The following is a 27,593-nucleotide window of genomic DNA, read 5'->3' as shown; positions in this document are numbered from 1 at the left end:
GCACCTAGTACATTCATTATTGGGGTCGGTAAAAATCCTGGTGTGATGCGTCGTGGCCTCACATAGCATTTTGCAGGGTTTTCAGATTTCGACTAATTCCAATTACCAAACTAACAAAAGGTTTTCCAATATATAAATCACTTGGTAACGCCACTTATACCTTGGATGTGAACAATCGGACTCTGGTATTCCAGTTCATCAGAAAACACCTTTCTAGTTTCTAGCAGCTTTTCACAGGATTTCTCTCATTTTTAAAACCCATTTTAGCCTGTTTTGAGCTGCATATCTCAATTGTTTGCACATCTTTTTTTTTTTTACATGCTCTCCTCTCATGTCTGTTCAACACAATCCTTTTTTTCTTTTAATATAGTGTTAAAATATTATTCAGAGCACTAAGTGAACAAATAAACCATGATAATTTATTATTGCAATGAAGTGTTTGGACATTTAAACATGTTAATTAAATTCCAACATTACACACAATTATAGGCAATTATTCATTGCAGACATTTCATGAATTGATAAGTGTAAAAAAATGCATTCAAACATATTATTATGCAGACATCATAAAAATGATCTAAGTTATTATGTGTTGTTTACCTTCTGATGAGCTGGGTGGGACAGGGGGCAAACCCCCAAACCCATGACAACTCTGCAAGATTTGCAATGGTTAAGAGGCCTGAGATGGTACATCCAATCGGAAGCCACAACATCTGCCCAATCGGAAACGGCAGAGCTTGCTTATCTTAAAGGGACACTGAACCCAATTTTTTTTCTTTTGTGATTCAGATAGAGCATGCATTTTTAAGCAACTTTCTAATTTACTCCTATTATCAAATTTTCTTCATTCTCTTGGTATCTTTATTTCAAATGCAAGAATGTAAGTTTAGGTGCCGGCCCATTTTTGGTGAATAACCTGGGTTATTCTTGCTGATTGGTGGATAAATTCATCCACCAATAAAAAAAAGTGCTGTCCAGAGTACTGAACAAAAAAGATGCTTAGATGCCTTCTTTTTCAAATAAAGATAGCAAGTGAACGAAGAAAATTTGATAATAGGAGTAAATTAGAAAGTTGCTTAGAATTGCATGCTCTATCTGAATCATGAAAGAAGAAAATTGGGTTCAGTGTCCCTTTAAGATTCACTGTTGTTTTGACTCCACTGAGCTAGGAGAGTAGGGACGCTGGACTGTGCTCTGCTGTTTTGTCAATGACAGGTGGTATAGCAGGTACGGACAAAAACACCTCTTGTTTTTGGGTAAAAATCATGATTGTCACATGCTTCTTAGAGAGGCTGAAAAGCAGATTCTGTAACTTTAGGTTTCTTCAAAATGTTGCAAATTGCCTAAACCAGTTATTTGCCCTGCAGCATGTTGAAGAAAACCAAGGTTAGAAAATTAGCTTTTTGGTATTTCTAGGGAGAGTGGGAAAATCAGCACATATTTTACACTAAAGCATATTTAATGTATCTATAAAAAGTTGGATTCAGCTATGGGCAGCCAGCAGGGCACGCAAACCCATGGGGGTGTAGATAGCTATTTTTGTGAAGGAGACCTAAGGCACGATGGACAACTGGACTTAAAGAGACATTGTACACTAGATTTTTCTTTGCATCAATGTTTTGTATATGAACCATTTATAAAGCTCATCTGGGGAAGGGGGGGGTGGTCCAAAATGTCACGTTTTGCTTTTTTATATATAACATTGTGCTGATTTTCACACTTTTAACCAAGCCCTAAAGTATATGTATATTGATTTCTACAAAATCCTGCTTGCTCCTGTTTTTATAATGGGCCTTTTCATTTACAGGGGAGGGTGGGTCTGCTATTCCTGCTTTCTTAGCTCATTTCAGTAGGTGTCCCAGCCTAACCTCATTAACAGTTTTAAATTGGGAGCTTCTACGTAAATTTTTAAAAGGTTTTATACTGGATTTTAATATCAGCATCTGTTTATATTATTCTTTATAGTAATGTCTATTACATGTAGTTATATGAAAATTGGTGTATAATGTCCCTTGAAGGGAGCTGAATGAAGGGGTTGGTATTGAAATACCTCAATTTTAGCATCCGTAAGTCGTAGAAACCCCCAAGACCCACTGTTTGATAGCTAATCACATGGTGTCTTAGGGGTTAAAGCTTAAGCATTTTTTTTTTCAGAAAAAAACCCAATAAAAACCAGTTGTTTTAATGCATATAATATATAAATACCTTTATAACAGCCACAAAAAAAGGCCTAGAGACCCCCAAGACCCTTTGTTTAAATCCCTTCTTAAAAATAAAGCCCCTATATAAGTGTTAATAGCCAGGTGACCACAGTGTTAATAGTGATGACCTGACATGAATAAATGTTCATTTATTTGCATAGAGTAGTGGTATTGAAGTGTGAGGTGGACCTCCCCGAGGTAGGGGGCGCGCTAAAGCATATAAGAGGAGGTACGGGAGCAGTGACACTTTGCATTATTTTAATCACAAGCTAATTTGGCAAAATATAGAATGTTTTGTAAGAGCCGACAATGACACTTGTCATGTCATGGTGGAATTAGGCAGATTGCTGGGTGTAGGTGGAAGGAAAGCCACTGTCTTGCAAATTCTGTCAGAGGGGAGGACCACTGCCTAAGACTTTGAAAACCCCGGCATATTGGCTTAAGTGAGCCGCTATGTGCAGATCAAAGAAACATAACTATACAGAAAGATTCCTATTTATATGAGGATAATCCCTTCTTTTTATATAGAATTTGGTAACAAAACACACAAAAACACTATTGTTTATAACCTTATTTATTTTAATTTTAATTAAAAAATTAATCTTTCACACTTTTTACACAAGATATATACATAAAATAATGGTATAGTTTGAAACTTCTGAGTCTCCTGGAAAAACAAACAAATATATTGTATGTGTGAGTTTCTCACTGAGAAATGTCCTACAGTAGGGCTTAAATATGAGCAGCATCTAAAAGCTGCAAAACAGCACAGCACAGGGGAGGTAATGGCTCAGCAGCTAAAGGTTTAATATTTATTTAGCGGAATAACATTTTTTTGATGTTTAGTTATAAGTAATATTAGCCTTTTTATTTTCTGCATAGTGGAATTACTTCTTTTTCAGACCAACCACCCACTGTTTTAATAATCTCAGCTTAATTCCAAAGGCAACAATTAGCAGAGAATCTGTAACATGTACGGATAATTGTGCCTTGCAGAAAAAGAGATGGCCTGAAGTAACAATTACTGAGTGCAGTTGTACAAAATGCTACTAATTACAGAGTATGAATCCTGAACAATAGTTTCCTATACATGTCAAGTTTCCCTTCATGAAAACAGAAACTCCCCTCCTTGACATCATTATACAGAATTCTAAGCAATATTACTGTGAACTGGAAGGTCATATCTACAGGAGAAGCACATTTATTCAATATATTTTTTTGGATGTTAGAAGAAAGTCACAACATGTTTATCAGAATTTACAGGGACTTTAAACCAGATTATTATTTTTTATTTTTTTACTTTATCAAATCCGTCCCTAACTGGCCTCCGCAAAGGCACTAACATATATATAGTAGGTAGGAACCGGATCCAACGGACGGTCACCGTTGTGTAGCAATATCCAAGAACAGCCGGCACACAGGAATTTCAATCAGCAATCCGATTTAATAAGCAAAAAAGAAACCAGACGTTTCGACTCTACCGCGAGCCTTTTTCAGTGGTATTCAGACCGGATAACACATAACACAAAACCCACACCTTAAATACCCACCCATTCCCATGTGAGCACCAATCAGCATGCAGGACTGGGCCGCTCCTTCCCGCACATAGTAAACCAACCTGAGCATCATGCTACAGCTGATTCCAAACAGATTCGGCGTGACGTTATCACGCAAACAGCGCCGCATGGAAGCATCAGAGCCCCAGGTATCCAGGGAAACGCCGTGTAAACAAGCACCCCAGGTCTCCAAGGAAATGTGGGAGTGAGCGGATTCAGCCACGCAGCCGATGAGCGTAACTTATATGTGATAAACATAAAAAGGCCATGAGTGAAAGCCCAAAGGACCACAACAGTGGTATATATTTACAAAAAACATGGTATCTAAATATTGTAAACAGGGAAGTTAACTCAATATATACAAAATTAGTGGTTGTAAAAACGCTACATCAGCCCAAGGGTAAACACATAACACAGCCCTCTATACCCAAATCCGTATCAAGGCATGTGGGTAGTAGCAGAAATAAACCAACCCAAAATTAGTTATACAATTATATTAGCATCATACACTAAAGGAATAGGTAGAAACATCAAACAGGATGACTCCCTGGGTGTCTAGATTTATTTGTAACAGCAGCCAAAGTCTATATTGGCATTAAGTCCCCGAGGTGCAACCGTATCCAGGGTGAAGATCCACCGGGCTTCCATCTTCAACAGGGCTTGGCCCCTGTCACCACCCCGCTGATGGCGAGGCACATGGTCAATTAGCATTACTCACAGAGAAGAGACATTATGACCTGCTTCCGCAAAGTGGCGTGCCACTGGCTGTTCCGACCGTCCCTTGTCAATGGCCTGGCGGATGGCTGTCTTATGGTTAGCCAAACGTTCCTTGAACGGCGTAACCGTTTTGCCAATGTAATATTTAGAACAAGGACAAATAATTGCATAAACCACAAACTCTGAGGAACATGTGAGTCTGTGCTTGATCTTGTATCGCTTGTTGTTGTGGGGATGTTGAAAGGAGGCTCCAGTTAGAAGATTATTGCAGGTTACGCAAATGCCACATCTGTAGCATCCAGGTTTGTCTCTAGTCAACCACATCTGCTTCTCATAGCAGTGTGTTGGGTCACTTAGCACCAATAAATCCCTGAGATTACTCGCACATTTATATACCAATTGTGGTTCTGGCGTATCAATAATGGGAAGGCTAGTGTCCTTAGAAAGCATCAACCAATTCTTCTTGATCACACTTTGTACCAACTTAGACCCCGGGGTGTAAGTCGTTATAAGGTTCAGCCGCTTCGGCTGCTCGTTCCTGATCCTTTTGGTGGTTAGTGAGTCCTGTGATAATCTCCTTGCCTCACAGCATTGCTGTTCTATAAGCGTAGGTGGGTAGCCCCTCTCTAGGAATTTTTCAGACATCTCTGCAATTTGTTTCTTCTTGCGGGAGTCATCTGTGTTATTGCGGACGACCCGCAGGAGTTGAGAGGAACTGACACCATCCTTTTGGAATTTAGGGTGGAAGCTATGATAATCAAAAATGGAATTTTCTCCAACATAGGTGTGTCCGGTCCACGGCGTCATCCTTACTTGTGGGATATTCTCCTCCCCAACAGGAAATGGCAAAGAGCCCAGCAAAGCTGGTCACATGATCCCTCCTAGGCTCCGCCTACCCCAGTCATTCTCTTTGCCGTTGTACAGGCAACATCTCCACGGAGATGGCTTAGAGTTTTTTAGTGTTTAACTGTAGTTTTTATTATTCAATCAAGAGTTTGTTATTTTGAAATAGTGCTGGTATGTACTATTTACTCAGAAACAGAAAAGAGATGAAGATTTCTGTTTGTATGAGGAAAATGATTTTAGCAACCGTAACTAAAATCCATGGCTGTTCCACACAGGACTGTTGAGAGCAATTAACTTCAGTTGGGGGAACAGTATGCAGTCTCTTGCTGCTTGAGGTATGACACATTCTAACAAGACGATGTAATGCTGGAAGCTGTCATTTTCCCTATGGGATCCGGTAAGCCATGTTTATTACGATCGTAAATAAGGGCTTCACAAGGGCTTATTAAGACTGTAGACTTTTTCTGGGCTAAATCGATTCATTATTAACACATATTTAGCCTTGAGGAATCATTTTATCTGGGTATTTTGATATAATAATATCGGCAGGCACTGTATTAGACACCTTATTCTTTAGGGGCTTTCCCAAAGCATAAGCAGAGCCTCATTTTCGCGCCGGTGTGGCGCACTTGTTTTTGAGAGGCATGGCATGCAGTCGCATGTGAGAGGAGCTCTGACACTTAGAAAAGACTTTCTGAAGGCGTCATTTGGTATCGTATTCCCCTTTGGGCTTGGTTGGGTCTCAGCAAAGCAGATACCAGGGACTGTAAAGGGGTTAAAGTTTAAAACGGCTCCGGTTCCGTTATTTTAAGGGTTAAAGCTTCCAAATTTGGTGTGCAATACTTTTAAGGCTTTAAGACACTGTGGTGAAAATTTGGTGAATTTTGCACAATTCCTTCATGTTTTTTCGCAATTGAAGTAATAAAGTGTGTTCAGTTTAAAATTTAAAGTGACAGTAACGGTTTTATTTTAAAACGTTTTTGTACTTTGTTATCAAGTTTATGCCTGTTTAACATGTCTGAACTACCAGATAGACTGTGTTCTGAATGTGGGGAAGCCAGAATTCCTATTCATTTAAATAAATGTGATTTATGTGATAATGACAATGATGCCCAAGATGATTCCTCAAGTGAGGGGAGTAAGCATGGTACTGCATCATTCCCTCCTTCGTCTACACGAGTCTTGCCCACTCAGGAGGCCCCTAGTACATCTAGCGCGCCAATACTCCTTACTATGCAACAATTAACGGCTGTAATGGATAATTCTGTCAAAAACATTTTAGCCCAAATGAACACTTGTCAGCGTAAACGCGGCTGCTCTGTTTTAGATACTGAAGAGCATGGCAACGCTGATACTAATATCTCTGAAGGGCCCCTAACCCAGTCTGATGGGGCCAGGGAGGTTTTGTCTGAGGGAGAAATTACTGATTCCGGGAACATTTCTCAACAGGCTGAACCTGATGTGATTGCATTTAAATTTAAGTTGGAACATCTCCGCATTCTGCTTAAGGAGGTATTATCCACTCTGGATGATTGTGACAAGTTGGTCATCCCAGAGAAACTATGTAAAATGGACAAGTTCCTAGAGGTGCCGGGGCTCCCAGAAGCTTTTCCTATACCCAAGCGGGTGGCGGACATTGTTAATAAAGAATGGGAAAGGCCCGGTATTCCTTTCGTCCCTCCCCCCATATTTAAAAAATTGTTTCCTATGGTCGACCCCAGAAAGGACTTATGGCAGACAGTCCCCAAGGTCGAGGGAGCGGTTTCCACTTTAAACAAACGCACCACTATACCCATAGAGGATAGTTGTGCTTTCAAAGATCCTATGGATAAAAAATTAGAAGGTTTGCTTAAAAAGATGTTTGTTCAGCAGGGTTACCTTCTACAACCAATTTCATGCATTGTCCCTGTCGCTACAGCCGCATGTTTCTGGTTCGATGAGCTGATAAAGGCGGTCGATAGTGATTCTCCTCCTTATGAGGAGATTATGGACAGAATCAATGCTCTCAAATTGGCTAATTCTTTCACCCTAGACGCCACTTTGCAATTGGCTAGGTTAGCGGCTAAGAATTCTGGGTTTGCTATTGTGGCGCGCAGAGCGCTTTGGTTGAAATCTTGGTCGGCTGATGCGTCTTCCAAGAACAAGCTACTTAACATTCCTTTCAAGGGGAAAACGCTGTTTGGCCCTGACTTGAAAGAAATTATCTCTGATATCACTGGGGGTAAGGGCCACGCCCTTCCTCAGGATCGGCCTTTCAAGGCAAAAAATAAACCTAATTTTCGTCCCTTTCGTAGAAACGGACCAGCCCAAGGTGCTACGTCCTCTAAGCAAGAGGGTAATACTTCTCAAGCCAAGCCAGCTTGGAGACCAATGCAAGGCTGGAACAAGGGAAAGCAGGCCAAGAAACCTGCCACTGCTACCAAGACAGCATGAAATGTTGGCCCCCGATCCGGGACCGGATCTGGTGGGGGGCAGACTCTCTCTCTTCGCTCAGGCTTGGGCAAGAGATGTTCTGGATCCTTGGGCGCTAGAAATAGTCTCCCAAGGTTATCTTCTGGAATTCAAGGGACTTCCCCCAAGGGGGAGGTTCCACAGGTCTCAGTTGTCTTCAGACCACATAAAAAGACAGGCATTCTTACATTGTGTAGAAGACCTGTTAAAAATGGGAGTGATTCATCCTGTTCCATTAAGAGAACAAGGGATGGGGTTCTACTCCAATCTGTTCATAGTTCCCAAAAAAGAGGGAACGTTCAGACCAATCTTAGATCTCAAGATCTTAAACAAGTTTCTCAAGGTTCCATCGTTCAAAATGGAAACCATTCGAACTATTCTTCCTTCCATCCAGGAAGGTCAATTCATGACCACGGTGGATTTAAAGGATGCGTATCTACATATTCCTATCCACAAGGAACATCATCGGTTCCTAAGGTTCGCATTCCTGGACAAGCATTACCAGTTCGTGGCGCTTCCTTTCGGATTAGCCACTGCTCCAAGGATTTTCACAAAGGTACTAGGGTCCCTTCTAGCTGTGCTAAGACCAAGGGGCATTGCTGTAGTACCTTACTTGGACGACATTCTGATTCAAGCGTCGTCCCTTCCTCAAGCAAAGGCTCACACGGACATCGTCCTGGCCTTTCTCAGATCTCATGGATGGAAAGTGAACGTGGAAAAGAGTTCTCTATCTCCGTCAACAAGGGTTCCCTTCTTGGGAACAATAATAGACTCCTTAGAAATGAGGATATTTCTGACAGAGGCCAGAAAAACAAAGCTTCTAGACTCTTGTCGGATACTTCATTCCGTTCCTCTTCCTTCCATAGCTCAGTGCATGGAAGTGATCGGGTTGATGGTAGCGGCAATGGACATAGTTCCTTTTGCGCGCATTCATCTAAGACCATTACAACTGTGCATGCTCAGTCAGTGGACTGGGGATTATACAGACTTGTCTCCGAAGATACAAGTAAATCAGAGGACCAGGGACTCAATCCGTTGGTGGCTGTCCCTGGACAACCTGTCACAAGGGATGACATTCCGCAGACCAGAGTGGGTCATTGTCACGACCGACGCCAGTCTGATGGGCTGGGGCGCGGTCTGGGGATCCCTGAAAGCTCAGGGTCTTTGGTCTCGGGAAGAATCTCTTCTACCGATAAATATTCTGGAACTGAGAGCGATATTCAATGCTCTCAAGGCTTGGCCTCAGCTGACGAGGGCCAAGTTCATACGGTTTCAATCAGACAACATGACAACTGTTGCGTACATCAACCATCAGGGGGGAACAAGGAGTTCCCTAGCGATGGAAGAAGTGACCAAAATCATTCTATGGGCGGAGTCTCACTCCTGCCACCTGTCCGCTATCCACATCCCAGGAGTGGAAAATTGGGAAGCGGATTTTCTGAGTCGTCAGACATTGCATCCGGGGGAGTGGGAACTCCATCCGGAAATCTTTGCCCAAGTCACTCAGCTGTGGGGCATTCCAGACATGGATCTGATGGCCTCTCGTCAGAACTTCAAAGTTCCTTGCTACGGGTCCAGATCCAGGGATCCCAAGGCGGCTCTAGTGGATGCACTAGTAGCACCTTGGACCTTCAAACTAGCTTATGTGTTCCCGCCGTTTCCTCTCATCCCCAGGCTGGTAGCCAGGATCAATCAGGAGAGGGCGTCGGTGATCTTGATAGCTCCTGCGTGGCCACGCAGGACTTGGTATGCAGATCTGGTGAATATGTCATCGGCTCCACCTTGGAAGCTACCTTTGAGACGAGACCTTCTTGTTCAGGGTCCGTTCGAACATCCGAACCTGGTTTCACTCCAGCTGACTGCTTGGAGATTGAACGCTTGATCTTATCGAAGCGAGGGTTCTCAGATTCTGTTATCGATACTCTTGTTCAGGCCAGAAAGCCTGTAACTAGAAAGATTTACCACAAAATTTGGAAAAAATATATCTGTTGGTGTGAATCTAAAGGATTCCCTTGGGACAAGGTTAAGATTCCTAAGATTCTATCCTTCCTTCAAGAAGGATTGGAAAAAGGATTATCTGCAAGTTCCCTGAAGGGACAGATTTCTGCCTTGTCTGTGTTACTTCACAAAAAGCTGGCAGCTGTGCCAGATGTTCAAGCCTTTGTTCAGGCTCTGGTTAGAATTAAGCCTGTTTACAAACCTTTGACTCCTCCTTGGAGTCTCAATTTAGTTCTTTCAGTTCTTCAGGGGGTTCCGTTTGAACCCTTACATTCCGTTGATATTAAGTTATTATCTTGGAAAGTTTTGTTTTTAGTTGCAATTTCTTCTGCTAGAAGAGTTTCAGAATTATCTGCTCTGCAGTGTTCTCCTCCTTATCTGGTGTTCCATGCAGATAAGGTGGTTTTACGTACTAAACCTGGTTTTCTTCCAAAAGTTGTTTCTAACAAAAACATTAACCAGGAGATTATCGTACCTTCTCTGTGTCCGAAACCAGTGTCAAAGAAGGAACGTTTGTTGCACAATTTGGATGTTGTTCGCGCTCTAAAATTCTATTTAGATGCTACAAAGGATTTTAGACAAACATCTTCCTTGTTTGTTGTTCCGGTAAAAGGAGAGGTCAAAAAGCAACTTCTACCTCTCTCTCTTTTTGGATTAAAAGCATCATCAGATTGGCTTACGAGACTGCCGGACGGCAGCCTCCCGAAAGAATCACAGCTCATTCCACTAGGGCTGTGGCTTCCACATGGGCCTTCAAGAACGAGGCTTCTGTTGATCAGATATGTAGGGCAGCGACTTGGTCTTCACTGCACACTTTTACCAAATTTTACAAGTTTGATACTTTTGCTTCTTCTGAGGCTATTTTTGGGAGAAAGGTTTTGCAAGCCGTGGTGCCTTCCATTTAGGTGACCTGATTTGCTCCCTCCCTTCATCCGTGTCCTAAAGCTTTGGTATTGGTTCCCACAAGTAAGGATGACGCCGTGGACCGGACACACCTATGTTGGAGAAAACAGAATTTATGTTTACCTGATAAATTACTTTCTCCAACGGTGTGTCCGGTCCACGGCCCGCCCTGGTTTTTTAATCAGGTCTGATAATTTATTTTCTTTAACTACAGTCACCACGGTATCATATGGTTTCTCCTATGCAAATATTCCTCCTTAACGTCGGTCGAATGACTGGGGTAGGCGGAGCCTAGGAGGGATCATGTGACCAGCTTTGCTGGGCTCTTTGCCATTTCCTGTTGGGGAGGAGAATATCCCACAAGTAAGGATGACGCCGTGGACCGGACACACCGTTGGAGAAAGTAATTTATCAGGTAAACATAAATTCTGTTTTTATCCGTTGGTTTCTTAAATAAAGTGGTTTGTAACCTGTATCCATTCATGGTTTCCACCCTAAATATTTCTAAGTCTAGAAAGTGGATTTTGTCCCTGCTGTGTTCCATTTTGAATTTGATAGTTGAATCAAGAGAATTCAATTCATTAATCCATTCAACAAGACTTTCAGATGTGTTGCCCCAGATTAAAAAGACATCATCTATGTACCGTCGGTATAATTTGATGGGGTTCTGTCTGGAGAAAACATTATACTTCTCATACATTGCTATATATATATATATATATATATATATATATATATATATATATATATATATATATATATATATATATATATATATATATATATATATATATATATATATATATATATATTTATATATATATATATATATTTATATATATATTTATATACACACACACACCTATGCCTCTTGTTATCGGCTCACCCAATGTGTTCAGCTAGCTGCAGCTGCTGTGGATTTAAATTTAATTATGCGTTAAACCCATATATAGGCATTGAACACAATTTTATGCAAGTAATAATATAATCATAAAATGCTCTATCACATTTTATTCTTTCCGTTCATAGGACATAGGATACTCACCCATTCAGGGATTGATTCATGATTTTTTTTGGAAACACTTTCTCTTCTGTAACTGCACATCCCTGTTCTCTCTAGAATCGTCCTTTGTATATATATTTATGGATCTGAATGTGTGTAGTTTTCTGGCACCTGTGTAAGCAAAAGCAAATGAAATAGAAATGGATACAGCACCCACCACTCACTAGTGCACGGAGAGAGCTGACCAAGCCCAGACGATTCAAGCAAAAGAAGGTAGTCTCCAGCAGTGAGCAAAGTGACTTTTTATTTTTAAACACAGGTCAAATACAGCAACGTTTCGGGCTAACAATAAGCCCTTTCTCAAGCCTGACATAAATTAAACAAACCAACATTTAAATAGCCATAATGGCGCCAAACAATTGTGAAAAAATTGCACATATATCGCCCTCCAGTGGTGGACTTGAATATTGCATGTCAAAATACATTTTCTTGCAGTTACAAAAATACAAATGTGTTACAGAATATTATACATTGTATATATTGCAAAAATCAACTTCATAAATAAAGTGCCAAGTGATCCTATAAAAATAGAAATAGAAAGTAAAAAATTAGAATTGAATAATATTTGTGACAAATAAATTCAATGTGAATATGCTAGTGAAAATAGGTATATTAGAAATATTCAAATATATAAAAATTTTAAATTAATTACAATACTCATATCAGAATGTCTTAATTACCATATATATATAGAAGCACAATTAACCGAATGGACTATATATAGAATTAAAAATTGATATATATGGGAATCCTTCAACAAAGGATACCCATATAACAATAAGTCAGAAATTAAAAACTAATGGATACTCAGTATATAAATAGATAATGCCAAAAATATATGTCCAATAATGTCACTCAAATGACCTTTTTGACTTGCTAATTAAGGCATAATCCATTATGATGCTAGATTTAAATATATAACCAAGGAAATGCAAACCCCTAAGCTTACTAACAGGATTAACCTATTTATCTTGCTTGATGTTAAATTACGATTTTAAATTTTAAATGTTGTCCAATTACACTCCCTATTAAGGCCTTTAGGCCATAAGGTGTTAAGTTCATGAATCCAAAAGGCCTCCCTTTTATTCAATAAGGCCTCTCTATCACCCCCTCTCCTAGGCATGTGTATATGTTCCAAGATCTGAAAACGTAATTGGCTAATACTGTGTCCTGCTTGTAAAAAATGCGCAGACATTGGAGCATCCTTGCCACATCTGATATTTGACTTGTGCTCAGATATTCTCTCACGTGCCTCTCTTGTCGATTGTCCAATGTATACCAATGAACATGGACACTTAACGGCATAAATGATAAACTCTGTTCTACAAGTCAAATATTCTTTAATTCTGTATTTTTTACCTGTATAGGGATGAAAAAATTCTCCTCCCTTAATCATAGAATTACAATTTATACAGGAAAGGCAAGGATAACAACCAGTGCGTCGCTTACCAGTAATGGTTTTCTGATGATACTTATGACTACCAACATCAGCTCTAACCAATTGATCTTTAATATTTGGACTCCTTTTGTAAGCTGGCATTGGTGGTTCATGGAATGCATTAATGTCAGGATGACACTTCTGTAGAATGTGCCAATACTTCCATATAATTTTATTCACCTGACTGCTCCTGGTACTATATTGTGATACAAATAATAGCCTATCGGTCTTATCTTTATTCCTATTCCTCTTGATTACAGTGGGTTCAGACTTTCCAATTCTTGAAATAATGTTTTGCTTTTCTTTATTCACAAGTTCAAACGGGTAACCTCTTTGTACAAATTTGTTTGACATCTGTTCCAGTCTTTTCGTTTTCAATTCAATATCAGACACAATGCGATCTACCCTTAATAATTGACTTTTTGGTATTGCTTTAAAGGTGGAAGGTGGATGAAAGCTGCCATACAGCAAAGTGTTATTTCTGTCTGTGGGCTTTGAATAAATATCTGCCTTTAATCCATGTTCCACCTTATAGATGCATGTGTCTAGAAATTGAATAGACTGCTCATTCCATGTCAAACAAAATTTAATGCCATTAACAGACTTATTGAGATCATTAATGAATAATAGTAGGGATCCAATGTCGCCATACCATATGCCAAACACATCGTCAATGAACCTCCACCATGTGGCACCAAATTTCTTAAATAATGTATGTTCATAGACAAAAATTTCCTCAAAATTGTTCATAAAAATGTTGGCATATGTTGGGGCGACATTGGATCCCATTGCAGTACCCTTCTTTTGAAAGAAAAATTCATCCTTGAAAAGGAAATAATTCATATAGAGAATAACCTCTAATAATTCTAGAAACAATTGTATCCGAGATAAACTGAATCTATTGTCATTTTTCAAAACCTTGGCAACTGATTCTATCCCACTTGTGTGTTTAATAGACGTGTATAAACTGGACACGTCAAGTGTAAACAGAATTACCTTAGTATTTTCCAAATCCAGTTGTTCAATTTTTTTTAAAAAAATCATATGTGTCTTGGGTATAAGATGTAGATTTAACCACATATGGTTGTAAAATGTTATCCAAGAAGATAGAAATATTAGTGAAAAAAGATCCTGATCCTGCTACTATTGGTCTGCCAGGTGGTTCTAACTCATTCTTATGGATCTTTGGCAGACAATAGATAACAGGTCTCACTGGATGTTTAACATGTAAAAAATCATACAAATCTTTGGAAATCAATCCATTATTTTTAGCTTTACCCAGAATACTTGTAATCTCTCTCTGAATCTTATGTGTGGGGTCATAACCAATCCTGCTGTATACAGAGGTATCACTAAATTGTTGCTCAATTTCAGATATATATGCCCCCTGATTCATTACTACCAAGGCCCCACCCTTGTCTGCTGCCTTAATAGCCAATTCCTTTCTCTGCTTCAAGCACTTCAAGGATGCTGAGTCATTTTTATATTCCATCAATCGTTTTTGGAACATAATATCAGGTGTCTGGAATAATTGCTCAACATCCCTAAGCACCAAATCAAAGAATGTATTGGCAACATTATCAGTAATGACAGGATTAAAATTGCTATTTTTTCTAAGACCCACTGTCTGGCAAGTAAGCATCTCATTGCTCTTAGAAGAGGTTACCACATTATCAATTTTACCTTTTTTGTCAAAAAACAATTTCAGTTTAATCCTGCGAAAAAAAGCATGTAATTCATGTTTCAATTGGAATAAATTCCCTTTGTTAGTAGGGCAGTATGATAGCCCTTTATTAAGGAGAGTGACCTCTTCATTCGTTAAATTAACCCCTGAGATGTTGTGGACAATATTAACATCTTTAGCGTGAGCATCAGCCCAACTGTCATTATTAATATAACCTGCATATTCGCTCTTAATTGTTAATTTATCAACATTTAAATCTCTGTCGGCATCAAAGTCCGTTACATTATATGTATCAGAAATATAAGAGTCATTTACCAAAAGTCCGCTTGTATCAGGGGGAGGAAAAATTACTGAATTCTGTGAATGTGATCTAGTACTCACAGCGTCCCGTGCTATACTTAGTTGTGATTCCGGCCTCTGCCACGGCTGTTCCACCGGGTTTGTTTGGCTTTCTTCGCTCCATGATTGGATGGTTGCACGCTTCCGATGTTTCCTACCACCCCTCCGGTGTCTGCGTCCGAATCCTCTGTAAAAAAAACAAGCTGACGACTCCGACTCACTCTGAGTGTCACCTGGTGCTCTACGCTTCTCACGTCTCTGACGCTGGAATCTCGGCTTGGGGGGTCCGCCTCCATCTGCTCTCTGGGACCACCGGTAAATGTTACCTTGTGCATAGTCCTGCTCATCACGCATAAATTTGGTACGTTTACCCTCCTCCAAGATTTTCTTGTATTCACCCACAGATTTGGTAATCTTGTCCAGTAATGCTTTATATTCTTCAAGGGGTATGCTCTGTTGTAGTTCTTTGCTCACTGCTGGAGACTACCTTCTTTTGCTTTAAGCAAAAGCAAAGCCATATATCTCGATAAACCATTGTGGATCTGAAGTTTGTTTATACAAATGACAGGGTTTTGTTTCAGAAAATTTTACAAAAATGTTGTCTGACCATAAATTAATGCAAAAAAAAGTTTACACGATCTTGTGTTACCATAACATACTACCCTCAGATTGTTAAAAGATCTTGATTCAAACTGACACGTTTGGTGGGGGGTGGGGGGGGGGGGTAGAGACTGGTGAAATAGATCCAATGTAGAATTGGGTAAGAGAAGGAAATGTCAACAAAATATGCAGAAAATTAAAGCAAAATAAAACTGAGAAAACTAAGCACGTATGCATAGCAACAGAAGACATTTGTATATTGTGACCTTACTATAAGGGGGGTTCCTAAAGAAAATGAGAATTTATGGGGACTCTTGTAACATGTATTTTATCTCTTGTAGCACTGCCTGGCAACTAAGGGGTTAAAGGTAAATATGACAAGTTTGCAGAGGGAAATAAAAATAAATGTCAAAAAACAGTCTATGGATTCCAGAGAGTATAAAATGAACCAATAAATTAAATAAGTATGAGTAAAATTAACATGTATTTAATGTGAAGGTGAGAAAACTAGGCTCTGCAGAGTGCTAAAAAAAAAAAAGCAGATAAAAATTACACAGGAAAAAAAACCTCTGTGGTATGCACAATGACATTTCTCTTGTGTAAGTCAGGAAGCCTGTGTGCGTGTTTCTGGCAATCCCAGTTATGTTCCAGTCACAAAACAATGCAAAACCCTCCAAGCGGGAAGGCTGTATATCCTCAGGAAACCAGTGCAATTAATGGTGACAACAGACACTGTACAGATCTACCCCAACTTCCCACATCCCCTTTGAAGAGGCAGAATTCCCAGAATCCTTTGGGATGTTGTACCTGAAACTGCAATAATTCACAGTTTGTGGCCTTCCAGCTCAAGTGGATGTCAGAGGCAGTCAAATGCTAATAGAGGAGAAATTTCTATGTTTTGCATAAAGTTATGTGGGGTTGTTTCTTTTTAGGTTTCCACCTTCATTTGTATTGTATAATTCTAAAGCGATATTAGCGCTCCACTGAGTAATACCAGCGCAAGCAAATGTGCACTGGAATTACAAGTTGAGCGCAATGCAATTGCGAGCTTGTGTTACCATTGCTAAGAAGCATTGTGCTCACGAGAGCACGCTTCCCTAGACTTCAATGGGAGCCTCATTCTCACGCCGTCAGACATGGCATGAGAACTTGCGCAGGGGGTAAGTAGCACAGCAAAGTGTAAATATATATGTATTTGCTTATATACATATATATTTATGTGTTAAAGGGACATTATACACTAGATTTTTCTTTGCATAAATGTTTTGTAGTTGATCCATTTATATAGCCTATACAGTTTTCCTTATTTTTAAATAACATTGCGCTGATTTTCAGACTCCTACCAAGCCCCAAAGTTTTAGGAGAATACTGATGTATACCTACTCCAGCTTGCTCCTGTTTGTGTAAAGAGTCTTTTCATTTGCAGAGGAAGGGGGAGAGTGTCTGTTGTTTTTGCTATACAGACACTTCCGGTGGGTGTTCCAGCTAACCTTTTCAACAGAGCTAAACTGGGAGCTTCTAAGCAATTTTTTTTTTTTAAACGGTTTTAAACTGGATTTTTATATCGGTATCTGTGCATATTATTCTTTATAGTAGTGTCTATGACATGCAGTTATATGAACATTGGTGTATACTGTCTCTTTAACAAGTGTATATATACAAATAAACACACACATATATATATATATATATATATATATATATATATATATATATATATATATATATATATATATATATATATATATATATATATATATATATATATAAGCATATACATATATATTTACAGGGAACACACAGTTCCCATAGACCACAATGTAAAGGCACTTTTCAGTGCCATTTTTTTCGTAACACCCCACACCCGCTCCCTTTAGACCCCAAAAACTGTTTTTTTTCAGTTATTTTGTTACAAAAATAAAGATGCTACTATCTTTATTTTTAAATAAAATATAGCACACTTGATTTTGGGTGCATTTTGTGGACATTTATAAAATTAACCAGAGATCTGATCTTGTAATGGCTGGTTATTTATCGGGCGCCTGCAAACGGGCAAATACAGTTAGCGGGCGCAAGATAAATTAGTGCTCCACTTGTAATCTAGCCCTCTATATAGTTAAGGATGATTTTCTTTGTATAAGTGCTTGCTGTAATTTGTGTATGTGTTTTTAGTAGCTTCACATTGCAAAGCAGTAATCAACGTTAAATTTGGTAACCATAGTAACAGTTTCTAAATGTGGATTCATTATTCGTTGTAATTCTATGACATCCAAGTGGCACTTATCTGAAAATGCATTTAAAGCGAGAGGACTGTATAAGTTTTTTTTGTGCATTTGAAAAAATTGAAAAAAAAATGTTTTAATGAAAAATGGATATTATTTATGAAAAAGTTACTTGTTATCCATTGTTATCCATCAGTTTGCAAGCCTTAAAGGGACACTCAATCAAAATTAAACTTTCATCATTCAGATAGAGCATGCCATTTTAAACAACTTTCCAATTTACTTCCATTAACAAAATGTGCGCAGTCTTTTTATATTTAAACTTTTTGAGTCACCAGCTCCTACTGAGCATGTGCAAGAATAAGTGTGTATGCATTTGTGATTGGCTGATGGCTGTCACATGGTACGTGTATGCATTTGTGATTGGCTGTTGGCTGTCACATGGTACGTGTATGCATTTGTGATTGGCTGATTGCTGTTACATGCTACAGGGGGAGTGGAAAAAGACATAACTTTTAAAATTGTCAGAAAAAAAATGTACTACTCATTGGACGTTCAGACTAAGTGCTATTGCATTGTCTTGTTATCTTGCATGTGTTGATTATGCAAATCTACTGTGTTGACTGGTCCTTTAAGCTGCCCTTTTACAGCTTCACCACTAAGGGCGGCTACTTCTGCTCTACTGTACATTTATCATGCATTATGATTGGTTAAGTGAATTTTTATGTATTCATTTGAGAAAATGCTCCATTGGCATCGATGTCCACAAAACTGTTACCATAGGGGGCAGTGTCAGTTAAAGGGACAGTGGGACACTCAAGTCCAAATAAACGTTTATGAATCAGAAAGAGCAGGCAGTTTTAAGACACTTTCCAATTTACTTCCATTATCATATTTTGCACACTCTTGTTATATACACACTTTCTGGGGAACAAGATTCTACTGAGCATGTGCACAAGCTCACAGGGTATACGTATACTAGTCTGTGATTGGCTGATGTCTGTCACATGATACAGGGGGCTGGAAGATGGGAGAAAAATAAATAAATTTCTCAAAAAAATCTACTGCTTATTTGAAATTCTGAGTAAGTCCTATTGCATTATTTTTATTATGTACCTGTTGATAATGTAATTCTACTGCATTGAGTGGTCCTTAAATGTACCATGTCCAAAAATTGCTCATCTTAAATAAAGTTTAAAATATATTTAATCATTTATTAATTGACAGGTGAATACAAATAATACATATTTTGTTTTACTTTTTCAGAAGATATATTAAAATAGAATTATGTATTAAATAAAAAAATAGTTTTATGCACAATAAAATAAAAAATAAAATAAAACTCAGAAGCAAAACATAATGCATTTACTGTATTTATACTTGTCTGTGTTTGAGAGCCCTTCCATTTCTCTTTATTGATTGTGGTTTGTGTATACTATCAATCACTCTTAGGGATTTGAGATCCCATATTACAGAACTGAAAATAACTCTTACTTCAATATGTCCCTCCTGGTTTATCTGTTGATATTGCAAAAATGCTTCTAATTGAATTTGAACTGTACTGCTGTGCATTTTAAATATTACTTTTTATCCAATTAATGCTTTAGCAACCTTAACCCTTTACATGTATCCAAATTATATGTACAGACTTTTCTAATGTACCTGGTCAATATGGCTATATTATAAAGCAACATTATAATTTATTTGTAAAGTTCAGCTAAATTATTTAGCACATGGTTTTAAATTTCTCAAGAAAAAAACAAGATGAGAGCATACAGTGGTATGTTTAAAGGGTTAAAGTGAATGTAAAGTTAGTCGGTCTGGTAAGCACCACATTTAAACGTTATGTAAAAATAGGTGTACTTTAATTCATCATTCTTTTAATAAATATTTTATTGCCTTGTATTTTACCTTTCTATCCCTGCGCTCGATATACTATTCCTCTGCCCGCCATCTTTTATTTTTGATTGACATATTATGCTAAATATTGTCAACCAATCATTGAATCCCCCGGGGGGGACCAAACCCCTTTTCACGACGTCACTCGTTCAGAATGCGCATGCGTTAGAACGCTATTCTTCCACTGAGCTCGGACGCGCGTTCACGCTTTGCGCATGCGCTGTTGAATTTTTTTCGGTCTTTGTAATTTATTCCACAATCTTCCTACCACCAGGTAAGTAGCGATCGTACCGGGTCTTATTTCAAAAGAAATTTAATGACTTCGTAAGCCTACAACAGTTAACAATATTGCGCTGGATACAAAAAATAAATATGATCTTTGGCAATATTTATAAATAAATCATTTTATAAACGATCAAATGTATATATATATATATTTTTTTTACAATAATTTGATATAACAATAATGTAATAAATAGAATTGTAAGCTTTCATTTTCGGGGCAAAAATTGCAAACATCTATTAGAGCAATTTATGTATGTACATATTATATTGTACAATAAAAAATATACAATTATTTGAACTATTATTGAAAACATCGATCTGATAATTTCATTAATCAAAGTCTATCCTTGTACTAATACATTATTTATACTAATTTTAAATATATTTATATATTAAACTACATTTATACATTATTAAACTTCAATGACCAATATATTTTGTAGCAAATGAAGTAGTTTAAAAAGTACGGAGGGACGATGTAAGCTGCTGAACTTGATGCAACGATAGTATTCAATGAATGTGTTCATTCATTGAATACTATGTTGCTATTCAACTGAGTCGCCGTGGAACGCATGCGCTGTTGTAGTCAGAGAGGGGAGCGCGCTTTGCGACTACGTAAACAGTAGGTGGGACCGATCTATACGTAACAGGGATTAATATAAGGAAGTAGCGGATGGGAGGAGCTGGTCTTCAAAACGGCCGAAAATTAGTGATATAATTATAACATTTATATATATTTAAAAAAACAAAAAGTTGTGGTTTTACTAATATAGACACAAGGATTTAAGATGTGCCATCAAAACGAAGAAAATTAACATTCACTTTAAAATGTTTCATGTAGAAGATATGAATGAAACGGTTAGGTATTTGGCAGAGTTAAAGGAATAAACAAAGCTTTGTCATGAGTCAGAATAGGCCACATTCCTAATAAAACAGGATTTTTATCACTCTGGCGCCAAGCGGTGTTTGTGTTGTGAGGGGAACTCTCCTTCATCTCCTGACCTGTGTAACACCATCAGCATCAAGTGCCCTGGAGTCTGTAAAGTTCTGCTTTTTTTCTAGGGTTATTTTGTTTCCAATGCTTCCCTTTGCACTACTGGCTTTCCAGAAGGGTTAAACAAGTAGTTAACTGGACATTCCAGCCATAAGTGGAATACACATGGATGCATTTCAGGTTTGAATAGAAGCATGCATTACATGCATTAGCAAACATGCTTCTAATAAAAGCTATAGCTGTTTCAAAAGTGTATTTAAGTATGCACCGTGCACCAGCATTTCAAACACAGAACTTGCTCAGAGAGCCCAAGGTGCTTGTATCATCTGGTAATATCTCAGATTGTTAATTGCTGACATGATACAAGCCCCACTGGCACTATGAGTAGCTGCAGTATTTAAAAGGCTGGTGCACAGAGAATATCTAGCTATGCTTCACATGCACGTGCAGAGAAAAATGCTAACACTAAAACAGTGATAACTTTTACTAGAAGCATTTTTGACAATACAGGTATATTGCAAATCTGTTTCTATTCAATGATGTGATTCATCTATGGGCATTAAAATTTTGACTGGAATGTCCCTTTTAAAGATACAGTGTACTGTAAAATGTTATCCTGTTTAATGTGTTTCCAATTATCTATTTTACCTGCTGATATGTATTAAATGTGTATACAAACAGCTCCTTTCCCCAATTATACTGAAAATGTCAGTACTGTAGAAGTGGCTATAGAAAAGCTATATAATAAGAAGGTACAGAAGAAATCACAATGCCAATGTATGAGGGAGATAGAGATACTACAATGTTCATTTTCAATAACTCTCTCTGTCTGTATACACCAAAGCCAATGCTTACAAAGGTAAGATAAGGAGAGTCTACTCTCCCTGAAAGTTTAGCCCATTTTAATAGGTTCTGGTTTCAGCAAACAAAAATATCTATTTCACATGCAAAAAAACCCATTAAGGAGCAATTTACCATGCATTTTATACTCTGCAGCTGGTATAACAAGTCTTTTGAAGCATATTAAGGGGAAACAATTTTACTGTCAACTGTGCTTTTAAAGTGATGCTTGGGAGCTTCAGAGAACTGCTGCTCTTGAGCCTACTCTTCAATAAAGGACACCAAAAGAACAAAGTAAATTGAAAAGTTTAAAGACACATGTTCTATCTGAACCATGAACGTTTCATTTTTACTGTCCCTTTAAAATATATTTGCCAAATGTCTTTCATATTATTAATTGTAAAAATCTGATTTAAAATTAAAATAGTGTAAGTACTCTTGGTCAGCAAGTGCTTTTGGTAAAGTGCCAAGAGGTGTCGGGGGGGAGATAACATTTTAGGGTTGGGAAGGGAGAGTCGAGTTTATAAACAAAGTAGAACCACACAGCATTGCAGAGGAGGATTTAGAGATTAGAGCTCATAGCAGCATCTTTAAAGTCTCAAATAATTAAAACTTACAGTTTCATATAACATCTATGCTGAAGGTTGTGTAAAGCAATGCATCTTCTTTTAGAATGTATTTACTTTAAAGGGACACAGAGCAGATTATTTTATTTATTTTCTTACAAACAGTGCTCATCATATTTATTTACTGCAATGATTATATTCAAAGAGCAGGCACACATACAAGTATTACTTTACAGAAAGGGAGATAATATGTTGCGTTAATTGCAGGATAGGCTGGTCAATGATATTAAGCTTTAAAGGGACATGAAACCCAATTTTTTTTCTTTCATGATTTAGAAAGAACATACAATTTTAAACAGCTTTTTAATTTACCTCTAATATCTGTTTTGTTTAATTCTCTTGATATCCTTTGCTGAAAAGCATATCTAGATAGCCTCAGTAGCTGCTGATTGGTAGCTGCAAATAGATGCCTCGTGTGATTGGCTCACACATGTGCATTGTTATTTCTTCCACAAAGGATATCTAAAGAATGAAGCAAATTAGATACTGGAAGTAAATTAGAATGTTGTTGAAAATTGTATTCTCTAACTCATTCCTGAAAAAAATTTGGGTTTAGTGTCCCTTTAAAGGGAAGTTGTGCGAAAAAAAATGTTATCTAGTAATGGCATCTAAACATGTAGAATAACCTGTTTAAATTAAATAGAAACTAAAACAGCAGTGTAAATGGTGTATTTCCTCCTAATGCTATGGTTTTGCTTGATATGAACTTGCTACTAATGCTCATTGGCTGATAACACTAATGCTCATTGGCTAGTATGCACATCCATCTAATGCTTATTGGCCGATAGGCACTAATTACTAATTAATGCTCATTGGCTGATACCACTAATGCTCATTGGCTAGTATGCACATCCTTCTAATGCTTATTGGCCAATAGGCACTAATTACTAATTAATGCTCATTGGCTGATACCACTAATGCTCATTGGCTAGTAGGTACTTCCTTCTAATACTTACTGGCTGATAGGCACTAATTACTAATTAATGTTTTTGGCTGATACCACTAATGCTCATTGGCTAGTAGGCACATCCTTCTAATGCTTATTGGCTGATGGGCACTAATTACTAATTAATGCTCATTGGCTGATACCACTAATGCTCATTGGTTGCTAGGCATATCTTTCTAATACTTATTGACTGATAGATAATTGTTTTAACCAATTCTCATTGAACATTAGTAGGAAGTATCTTTAAGTCAATAAGCTAAGTCTACAGCTGTATGTTTGTTTAAAGGAACATGAACCAAAAAATATATATTTTATGATTCGGATAGAACATACAAATTTAAACAACTTTCCAATTTACTTCTATTATCAAATTTTCTTCGTTTTCCTGTTATCCTTTGTTTAAAAGCAGGAAGGTAAGCTCAGAAGCGTGCACGTGTCTGTAGCACTATATGGCAGTGGTTTTGCAAGAATGTTATACATTAGCAAAAGCACTAGATGGCAGCACTATTTCCTGTCATGCTCCAGACATGTGCACGCTACCTATCCAGATATCTCTTTAACAAAGAATAACAAAAGAATGAAGCACATTTGATAATAGAAGTACATTTGGAAAAAAAAAAAATTGTATTCTCTATCTGAATCATGAAAGAAAAATTTTGTGTTTCATGTCCCTTTAAATTTGAACAGCATTTACCTAAGATTCATTCAGACATTAAACCTTTCCTTGGAGCACTGAAAAGACCCTTTTTAATATACAAATCCGAGATGTGCCAATATAAATGCTCCATTATATAATTAACAGAGATCTTAGTTGGCTTTTATAGAAATATCTAAACAATCATAATTATGGTTCTTCTATTTACATAGAAGCATATCTTACTCCTCTAGATAGAAAGAAGGTTAAGCTTTTGATTTGCTGCTCGTGCCCAGGGTAACACTAAAAGTATTTACCAACTCATTCCAACTCACGGTGGAATATACCACCTTATGCCCCCTTTCAGATGCCATCAAATGTACATTAAAGTTTTACAGTTGTTTCATATAGGGATATGTGGTTGACATGTCTTAAAGGGATACTAAAACCAAAATAATTCTTTGGTTATTTAGATAGAGTGTGCAATTTTAAGCAACTTTCTAATTTACTCCTATTATCAAATTTTCTTAATTATCTTGCTGTCTTTATTTAAAAAGCAGGAATGTAAAGCTTAGGAGCCGGTCCATTTTTGGTTCAGAACCTGGGTTACGCTTGCTTATTGGTTGGCTGATGTAGTCGTTAATAAGCAATCGCTATCCAGAGTGCTCAACCTAAAATGGGCCGGCTCCTAAACTTTTACATTCCTGCTTTTTAAATAAAGATACCAAGGGAACAAAGAAAAAATGATAAAAGGGTAAATTAGAAAGTTGCTTAAAATTGCATGCTCTATCATGAAAGAAAAAATTTGGGTTTAGTGTCCCTTTAAAGGTACATAACACTCAACATTGAAATGCACAAGAATGCATTTCAGTTCTGGATATATAATCATTTTTGCCGTGCACATATTTTGGTATTTAGTGCCTGTTCAGACAGCATATTTGCATTTACTCAGTTTGCATAATCGCAGAGGAATAGATTTTGTGCTATCTGGGCAGGTGCCTTGTTTGAATAAGGGTGCTGTGGCATATGCACATACGTTTTGTGCACAGTAAAAGCTATCACTGGAACAGTCATAACTTTTAATAGAAGCATTTTTGTGTATTGGAACAATATGTATTTTCAGATTTGAAATACTTTTATAGGAAGGGTTACCAGGTGTCGAGTATTCAACTGGGTGGTCCAGTATTCAACTGGCAAGCTGTGCAGTAAAATCTATACCAAACTAATGGACTCGTAATTGTCCTTTTTTTTTTTTAATGATGAATAATACATATTACAAGGATTTCTATTAAGTATAACCCACTGCTTATTGTTTTAATACAACTATGTAACAGATTGATATATATCCCTTTAATTTAAAATGCCTTCTATACTTCTTTGCATAACAAATATGCACATCTACTGCTTTGTGTCTTACTGGCAGCCAATGAGAGTGCTAAACACTGGACTGTGTTTGATAAGTGGAGTAACTGTGGCAAAATCTGTGCTCTGTGTTTTTACTGTTAAAGGGACATTATACACTCATTTTTTTCTTTGCGTAAATGTTTTGTAGATGATCTTTTTATATAGCCCATAAAGTTTTTTGTTTTTTTTAAATGTAGAGTTTTGCTTATTTTTAAATAACAACATTGCTCTGATTTTCAGACTCCTAACCAAGCCCTAAAGTTTTATGAGAATACTGATGTATACCTACTCCAGCTTGCTCCTGTTTGTGTAAAGGGTCTTTTCAAATGCAAAAGAAGGGGTAGGGGGATCTTATTTCCCACTTGCAGTGGGCTTTCCAGCTACCTTTTCAATAGAGCTAAACTGAGAACTTCTAAGTAAGTTTTTAAACAGTTTTATACTGGATTTTTATATCAGTATCTGTGCATATTATTCTTTATAGTAGTATCTATTACATGCAGTTATATGAAAATGAGTGTATACTGTCCCTTTAAGCATGAAGATTTATAAAAAATTGTTTTGCGTGGCAGTCAAGCAGAGGTCAAATCACTGCTGTGTAGCTGTTACAGGCAGACTAATAGGTAACATTACTATGTGTGTTAAAGATTGGGGCTACAATCACTGCTATTGATGTAAAAAGTGTATACAGCAAAATCAAGGGGGGTATGTAAGCTAAAGCTTTCAGGTGGGACAATTGTGTGACCCCCCACCTACCACCTCTACTTAGCAACTTGCAGGTGCTCTGGTATTTTTATTGGGGACTCGCAACCCTATTTATGCGCAAATTCATTTTGAGTTTAATGTCCTTTTAAATTTATAATGTAAGGTACAAATGTGCTTTTTGGTGACTGACAGAACAGTTTTAACTACTCACTACCATTAGTACTCTCTGTTCCTTGGAAGACAAACATGTCACTATAACTAATATAATTTGGCACTAGAAGACCCCCTGTACATGTCACAGCTTCTAGTACAGTACATTGAATTCAGTTGTCTATCAAAGCTAGAGGTTTATACAGTAACATGTTGAAACTTGGAAAAAAGACTAGGAATTTGCCTCTGAGCAAAATTGTACAGATACCGAAACAGATAAACTACTTCCTGTCCCCTGGTTAAGAGCCACTGACTCTCTATAACCTTTCCTTTCCTGATATTCTAGGCTCTAATGAAGTGAAATGATCTGCCTTGAACGTGAAACCGTAAGCAATGAAAGAATGCTTAATCTAATTAAAGAATCTGCAGGAACTGGATGAATTTAAATGCTCTAAGCCCTGCCCTGTCCAAGCCAGGTATTATTTCAATTTATCTTTATACACTTTACATTAAAAAAAAGTTTATAAATAGAAGGCTATTGTGTTTAGGAAGTCATGTAAAACAGAAATATTTTGTTACTTTAGAAATATTTATTTTAGTTTAAAACAATTTAACGTGATTTGTCTTCCATAGTTTGTTTTTTATTATTCACATTCTTAAAATGAGTAATATTTTCTCAAAACAATACCATCATTATTTTAGGTTAATTTTATTAGAGGTGAATATTCTTATAATTGTCTACAATAATTTACATTACATAATTAATTGCTGGTATCAGTATACGTGTTAATAAAGCAGATGCTACAATATATAAATGTTTTACTCCTGGTGAAAACTGGTACCTGTATATTTGCATAAAGCACTGATAAAGATGTTTGAGGAAGATGCGATACAACTTTTCATATCACTTTCTCCTTGATCATGAATGCATGTTTATTGTCAGACATCTGTTCCCATGGCAGCACAAGGTGGTGTTCCTCTGTGCTAAAGTGTGCATGACATTAGCAAGGTGACAGGCTGAAGTACATAGGCTTAATAAGGAAACAACTAGAGAACACCCCCTTCATTAGGACAGCAGGACATTTCAGCTCCTAG

The 27,593-nt window shown here is 37.5% G+C and overlaps 1 protein-coding gene across 2 annotated transcripts in view; it reads left to right on the top strand.

The window, feature by feature from the left end:
• Positions 1 to 27,593, top strand: part of KANK3 (KN motif and ankyrin repeat domains 3) — a 188,049-nt gene that overhangs the window by 47,604 nt on the left and 112,852 nt on the right. For both annotated transcript variants that reach the window (XM_053703008.1, XM_053703007.1), the window contains exon 2: positions 26,845 to 26,974. The gene's annotated coding sequence lies outside the window, so the exon portion shown is untranslated. The remainder of the gene's footprint in view (positions 1 to 26,844; positions 26,975 to 27,593) is intronic.

This window comes from Bombina bombina, chromosome 2 (genome assembly GCF_027579735.1).
Source record: "Bombina bombina isolate aBomBom1 chromosome 2, aBomBom1.pri, whole genome shotgun sequence".
Lineage (NCBI taxonomy): Eukaryota > Metazoa > Chordata > Amphibia > Anura > Bombinatoridae > Bombina > Bombina bombina.
This window is presented reverse-complemented; position numbering and strand designations above follow the sequence as displayed.